The 7482-nt window shown below is 36.3% G+C and overlaps 1 protein-coding gene and 1 long non-coding RNA gene across 2 annotated transcripts in view; one reads left to right on the top strand and one right to left on the bottom strand.

The window, feature by feature from the left end:
- Nucleotides 1-7482, bottom strand: part of plpp4 (phospholipid phosphatase 4) — a 216857-nt gene that overhangs the window by 159693 nt on the left and 49682 nt on the right. The window lies entirely within an intron of this gene.
- On the top strand, nucleotides 235-1341 carry LOC127969974 (uncharacterized). Its single transcript, XR_008156451.1, has 2 exons — nucleotides 235-827; nucleotides 970-1341. It is a non-coding gene; the product is annotated as an uncharacterized LOC127969974 (long non-coding RNA).

The raw sequence follows: 7482 nt of genomic DNA, 5'->3' as shown, positions 1-7482 counted from the left end.
ATTAAAACCTTCTAGTAGATAATCACTCATTAAATGAGTAGATTTAAGGTTTGTTATCAGATAACTAACACATTAGGCTAGGACTGGAGCTGAATAAAGTTAGTAACGAACACCCTAATAATTGTAAAATCTGTTCTCATAATTCAGTTTCATCCATCGTGTTTGCAATTAGAAAAAAAGGAGTATAAAATTTTTTTGCAGGGTGGGGAAAGTTAGCTAACGTTACAAAATGAGGTTATAAAGTTTGTTCCTTATTACACGTATTAAATTACTTAATAATAAAATGCACCCTATTGATATACATTTAGAGTGAATTGAGTTTGCAAAAACATGGGTGGAGTGTTTTTAGTCATTATGATTCATTTACTATTACCTGTCTATATTATATAATAATAATGTATTATATACTTAAACTTGTTAGTGTATAAAAGTAACATACTGTAACATTATGTGGGTTCTGGTGGGTGGAGGATTAGTGGTGCCACTGAAGTGTTCTGTGATGGAGCATCAGTGATGATGCAGGTCAGGAGAGCTGAGGGGACCTTTTTTTTTGATAGCTGAATTTTCATTATTTTTCTTAGTGCTGCCTTTGCATTGCTTGATCTTTATTTTTTTTTCTTGTCTCTTAAATTTTTTAAATAGACCCAGGTAACTGGCTGATGGTTCACAGGAATGCTGACTGGCTGCTGATTGACTTGCTGCTGGTTGTCTGGGCAGTGTCACCTGTCCCTGTCTCTCCTCTCTAGCCATGTCCTTTTTCTTCACTCTCACTTTCCCTTCTCTGAGTGTCCTCGTTCTTTTTTCCTCAACCTTTGAAACTGATAGAGGTAGAATACATGGTTTTGCTAATTTTAAATAATGAAAATATCACATCACTTTACTTCAACTAGTACGAGTTTGTACTTATTATATATGAATCACCTGAAATTACATAGCTGTAATCAGCAGCCATTTCTTGTATGTTCACAGGTCTAGGGGTGCATCGTGGAGCAGGGCACTCCTCTTTTTGACCACAGGACGATGTACAAAGATTGTGGGAATAGCATCTGGTCTCAGCCTACTCTTGAATTTTTTGGTCATGACAAATTGCATTGCCGCATAAACTGCATACTGACTTCAGTTTAGTTTCCACACACACCTTTTTTTTTTGTCTACCCACATACAGTACATATCACATGGTGGTTAAATGCACAGTTATAAGTAACACTGATGACTCCCTGCAATGTCTCACCATGAGTCTCAGCTCCCTGGGTTTTGCAAGGCTTTGCTTGTTCCTTATTTCTAGTAAAACATTGTCAATGTAAAAAAGTGCAAATAAATGTAAGTATAATTACCTAACAATTTTTTGTTGTTGTAATTTTTATTTGTATTTAGATTGCTCCTGCTGACTTGAGCCAACCATTATTTTCTCCTCTCTATGTCAGCGGGGAAGCCATACATTCGCACACCTTTCTCTGACTGAGTGGAGCATCCCCATGCAGCACAGTAAACCACGGTGGAGACTATGCAAGGACAACATTAAAGAAAGGACACATACAAAATGCTTGTCATGCTATTAAATTTAGTAGAAATGTATTCATGAATTGCTGTAAATAGTTAATTGTATAATTACAACTTAAAATAACTGTTTTCTATTTTAAAATGGAATATACTCCTGTGATGCCAACCTGAATTTTCAGCATCATTACTTTTGAATGGCAGTGTACATGTTTATATACGAGTATGCTTAAGTTGTTTTAAACCTGAATATATTGTGTACATAAATAAGTATTGTAAGAATTATACTAGATATAATAGGTATATTATTTATAATACATAATTATATTACTATATGTAATTGTAAGAATTATAAACAGTAAGCTTCATTTTACATTTATTTAACATGCTAATTACTGCTGGTAACAGTTAATTGACCCATAGTGCGGTGCGAGCTGAAAATCACCTGTCACCAGCCTGTCTCTGTACTACCTGAAAGTCATCAATATGACATGAGTTAACATTAGATCAGTGAAAAAATGGACAATATGTAACGTAAAAAGGCAACAGTAACCCGTGTTTATAAAACTTAACGTTAGCCTGAAATACGTTTTTAAAATAACGGTAATTGAACACTAATCCTCAAATATTACCCGATTTGATATTTTAAAAGCAACATCGCTATAACTACATACTCATGCTACATACATATGTCAGTGTGTTGTATAAACATATAAAATAAATGCATTTATTGACTCCTTATTACCAGAAATCGCAGTTCTGTCACTCTACTCTTATCAGTTTGAATGGCCGCCAACGCACTTCCTGGAACTATTTGAAGTCTACACGAATCACGTGACAACCAAACATTTCGAACTTCCGTTGTCGCAACTCTCTCTCTATATGGCTCTGGACACTTCCAGTGCATTATCTGATCCGCCATCAATCCCACAGTCCACTGCATGAGCATGACTTAATTGAATGGATTGAAAACACCTACTCTGCTCTGCTCAATAAACACCCCATTTAAGCACACCACTGGGTGCAAAATGACATGTGGACTGGTGAGTAAACAACAGTAGGGTACAACGGGTAAAAGGCGCCTTTGATAATATTTTCCTCCAAACCACTAGATAGCAGAAAAATTTAGTGTAGCACTTTCCAAAACATCTGCTTTTCAAGATGCACATGTGTAATTGTCTGATCCTTGACACAATCACACACAGCAGTGCAAAGTTTATTCTGGTTTATTATAATACTTTAAATACATTTTCAATGGAGGGACAGAAAGCTCTCGGACTAAATCTAAAATATTTTAAACTGTGTTCTGAAGATGAATGGAGGTCTTACGGGTTTGAACGACGTGAGGGTGAGTCATTAATGACATCATTTTCATTTTTGGGTGAACTAACCCTTTAAATAGTGTACAATATATACATTTTGCAACATAAACTGAAGCTTGTTCAGCTGAAGCTTGGGATGAAAGTTGCGTATGTGAGTATCTCCATCTGTTCGTCTCTCTGTACTTGGGTTACCAAATATGGGTCACCCCCTTTCCACTAGACCCCCCCCCCCACCCACCCACCCACAAAAAACATATTTAATCCATATTTTAAAATGCAATAAAAATATCCCTGCTGAACATCTAAGGTCATCCTAACTGGTTATTTTTGGAGGTGGTGCATAAATTACCAGTTAGAACCAGCTAATTCCATTTTAAACCAGCCAACCAGCTTAGGCTGGTGTTAGCTGGGAGTTTAGCAAAAAATAATAATAATAATAAAATTATCAGCAGGGTTATTTAAACAAAACATTGCAAAACATTTTTTTTTTTTCAAATAAGATTCTGCTCAATAGTACAAATATCTTAGCTGTATGATATGACTTAGAAATATTATAATTATTACTTAAGAATTTAATTTTAGTATTAAACAATTAGATATTTATATCATCATTTATTCAGGCTAGATCAGGCATTTATTTTGGTGGGTTTTTGTGAGGGTCTTTCAGTTTCACTTTTATTTTAGTGTTAATTTAACAGTAGTTTTTTATTATTATTATTATTATTAAATGATAAAAAGCTTGTGAAGTCACTCTTAGAGCAGCTCTGGAGATTGAAGTTCATGTGTTCATGTCCCATATATTGCGAAAATCACATAGTGTATGATTGTCACAGACTCTTTTCAATATTTTGAGCCAATTTTAGAACACATATTGTTTTCATTTGTCATGCAATGCTCAGCAACAGTGTACATGCTTCTGTGTGCATTTGTTGTGATCTGAAGAACTCAGTCTAGTAGTGTACGATCCATAAGTCTGGTTCACACTATAGGAATTTTAGCCCGATTTATCACAAATTTTCCCCTCTCATGAATCTGAAGAAAAATCTTCTCTGCACCTCGATCGGTCCTGATGTTGTGTCTCATATTTGGCAACCCTAGTACAGAGAGACACACAGATGGAGGAACTCACGCAACTTTCATCCCCCCCTCACCACCCAAAAAATCCCAAGATCACATAAGAGGAACAAGAAAATAATAAAACAGGAACAAGGCATCTGAACAGACATGACAAAAAAAATAAAAATAATAATAAAATGTCTGGTTAAAAAAGAAAATTATATATCAGCAATTGTATAGTGTCATTGGATTTTTAAACCAGCCAATCACTCTACCACTAGTATGCAGAGCTGGGTAGTAACGGATTACATGTGATCTGGATTACGTAATCAGATTCCAAAACTCAAGTACTTGTAATTAGAGTAAACTACTTTTTAAAGTACTCGTAATCAAACTACAGTTACTTTTTTATGGATTACATGATTACATATTATTTACACAATGGTAATAAGTCATTCACAATTCATTGATTCTCCTAAAAAATTTTTTTTTTAACATTTATATTTTTTCTTAATAAACCTGCCGCTTAAATACAGTTGTGATTCTTCTAGTTTTTTTTCTGGCGGAGACGGGGAGGGGTATCAGAATCACGTTCAGAATAAATCAGCAACAAGATAATGGAAGATGGAGGGGAACGCAGCCTTTAATCACTGGATGTTCAGACCATTTAATTTTTAAAGAAATACACGGGGAAAATGTCACTATTCAGTGTAAACTCTGCCTACCATGGATTAATTTGCTGTCCATGGAATTCTTTGACCTATCAAAGTTATTGCTGGGAATTTCATGTCCTTTAATATATTTTTAATTAATGATTATTTATCTTCATTGTTACTAACGTTACCTTATGCACTTCAAGTGTTTTGAGATGGAATATTTGACCTGGAAATGGTCTCTATATATTAGCCAGGGGCCCAGGGCTCATTTAACGCTTGTCCGGGACAAGTGGATTTTGTGAAGGGGCAAGTGAAAGAGATTGTGATCTGTGTGAATTGTGAACCTGATCAAACTTTTAATAACAAACAATAACTAGGGCGCCGGAACTTTGAACAGAATGATTCAGATTTTATTACTTTAAGTGTAAACGGTGACTAATAACAGATAATGTATTGACAGTATCAAGGTCACGTCAGTTGAGGCTCGAGCAGTCTGTCTGACTCGCGGAGAAATCAAAACTATAAGAACAGCACACACAAAGAAATCTGCGGGTGAAAAAATATAAATATTCTGTATAATATGTGCAACATCACACGACCATGACCAACTTTCAGCTCGATTGCAAATGTGATATTGATTTTATACATCCTCAGTTAAATAAACAAGTAATATTAACTGACTTACATTTTAGACACATTATGGGTCGTTTTTGTTCCATTTCAAACAAAAAATAGTTCTAAGCAAAGCCAAAGCAGAACAGTCGGACATCTGCGAGCAAGAGTCTTTCGTTACGAAATGATTATTTTTAAATGAGTCAATGATTCAATGAGCCATTCATAAAAACGTTTACTTGCTTCATTTATCGAATGAATCAGCAGTTTAAAAGAATCGGTTGAATCAACGATTCACTCATTACTTCACCTACTGGTGGTTTAATATAATATTTAAAAGTATCAGTGTATTTTTTTATCATTTCATATTTTGTATGTCAAAAAAGTAAAACATTATTCTAATAACATAATTTATTCATTTGGACAGAAGGAGTTTGTTGATACTGATTTCATTTTAATAATAATAACAACCATAATGTCTTATTATTCTAATTTAATGTAAGGATAACATGTAAGAATTCAACGTAAATGTAGACATCTCCATTTACCTTTTAAAAGTTAGAAAGTTTAATCTTTTTAAGTTAAAAAGCGTAACAGCAATCAATTTAAGGCAAATATCAAAAATATACTGATTAAAGTAATATCTGATAGAGCAGGGGTTCTCAACCTTTTGGAAGCTGGGCCCCCCCAAAGCTGGATCATTGCAGTCGGGGCCCCCATCCAAACCCCCCCCCCCCCCCCCCCCCACATTAGATAGATAGATAGATAGATATTTATTGTTATTATTATTATTATTATCATCAGTAGGCCTGTTATCATTACTAGGCTTTTGCTATATAATTATATGAGGTTACATGCTTTATTGTTATTATTATTATTATTATCATCAGTAGGCCTATTATCATAACTAGGCTATTGCTATAATTGGGAATTGCTCCAGACCTCTGATATTAATATTTGCTTTATTATAATTATTACTAGGCCTAATAGTAGGCATCATCTGCATTTTTTACAGAAGCTTGCAGGTAGGTGATGTTAATGTGAGACCTGAGCCTACTTTGCCTTGCAAAGATCCTCAATTATTGGCTCAATGATTGATAAACATAGCCTCAAATCATCCTCAATTTTTGCACGATTGCGGTATTTCGTTTTGAGTGCAGTCATTTTTGAGAATCCTGCCTCACCCAAATATGTCGACGCGAAAGGAAGGAGAATCTTCAAGGCAACGTCACTGAGTTGTATATTCCTGCATCAATGCTGCCCAGAATGACCAAAGAGGGCAGGAGCTAAAGAGTTCCTTCAAGGAACACTCCACCGTTTTTTGAAATAGGGCTTATTCACATTATTTCCTACATTTAGATAGGTGGGCAAATGCATTTTTGTGTCAGTGCATGCATTGTTTTAGTTTGACTGGGTCGGCGTTAGCTTAGCTTAGCACAATGAATGGAATCCTTTGTTGCCAGCTAGCATGGCCTGAGTAAAAGTGATCAAAAAATATAAAAAAAACCCACCTAATTACTTATTGTGGCCTGCGTATTCACAACGAGTACAAATAGCGATCCAGATTAACACTAGGCGATTTCCTAGGCAGATATTGACTTGGGACTATATTATGGGGAAGCACAGGCGAAGCACTGCTACTTTGGCGCAGAGATATCACGCAACACATGAAAACATCAACTCTATGTGAATACAGGTATAATATGGGTCGATCTATACATGCGTCATGATTAAAATAATCACTTACTCTGTGGACAGCTGTCCATTTGGTCCATTCGGCGTGGGGCGTTTTTTCCAGTTCACTTTGTCACACCGGAAAAAAAAATCGAGTACTGCAGAATGGATCAGCGCCCTGAAATCCTCTGTAGATGTGACACAACTTCGGGCACGCTCATCTTGATCTGACGTGTTGAGCCTGGTCATCAACGGCAAAAACATGTCCCACTCTCTACAGCACAGACACTCTATTTCCGTCGGCATAGATTGGCATATTCCCCCACATTCACACCACCAGATCATGTTGGCTCTCATCCTCACGTCCTCAGGCTGTTGAGCGATCTCAACCTCCCCCTCCTGTCGTTCTAATTCCAAAGCACGCAGCTCGTCTTCTGTAAACTCTGGTTCAAATAGGTATGGTTCTGGTTCTTGGCTGTCTGAGAAGTCACCCTCTTCGTCTCTCTCAAAAACAGCCATGTTCATCGTCATTCGTGTACTGTAAGGAAAATAGCCAGGCAGCTACTATTCACGCCGGTATGTTGACGGAAGTCGTGGGATTTCATGCGTTGCGTGATATCTCTGCGCAGAAGTAGCAGTGCTTCGCCTAAGCAGCAGTGCTTCGC

This window comes from Carassius gibelio, chromosome B13 (assembly GCF_023724105.1).
Source record: "Carassius gibelio isolate Cgi1373 ecotype wild population from Czech Republic chromosome B13, carGib1.2-hapl.c, whole genome shotgun sequence".
Taxonomy (NCBI): Eukaryota; Metazoa; Chordata; class Actinopteri; order Cypriniformes; family Cyprinidae; genus Carassius; species Carassius gibelio.
This window is presented reverse-complemented; position numbering and strand designations above follow the sequence as displayed.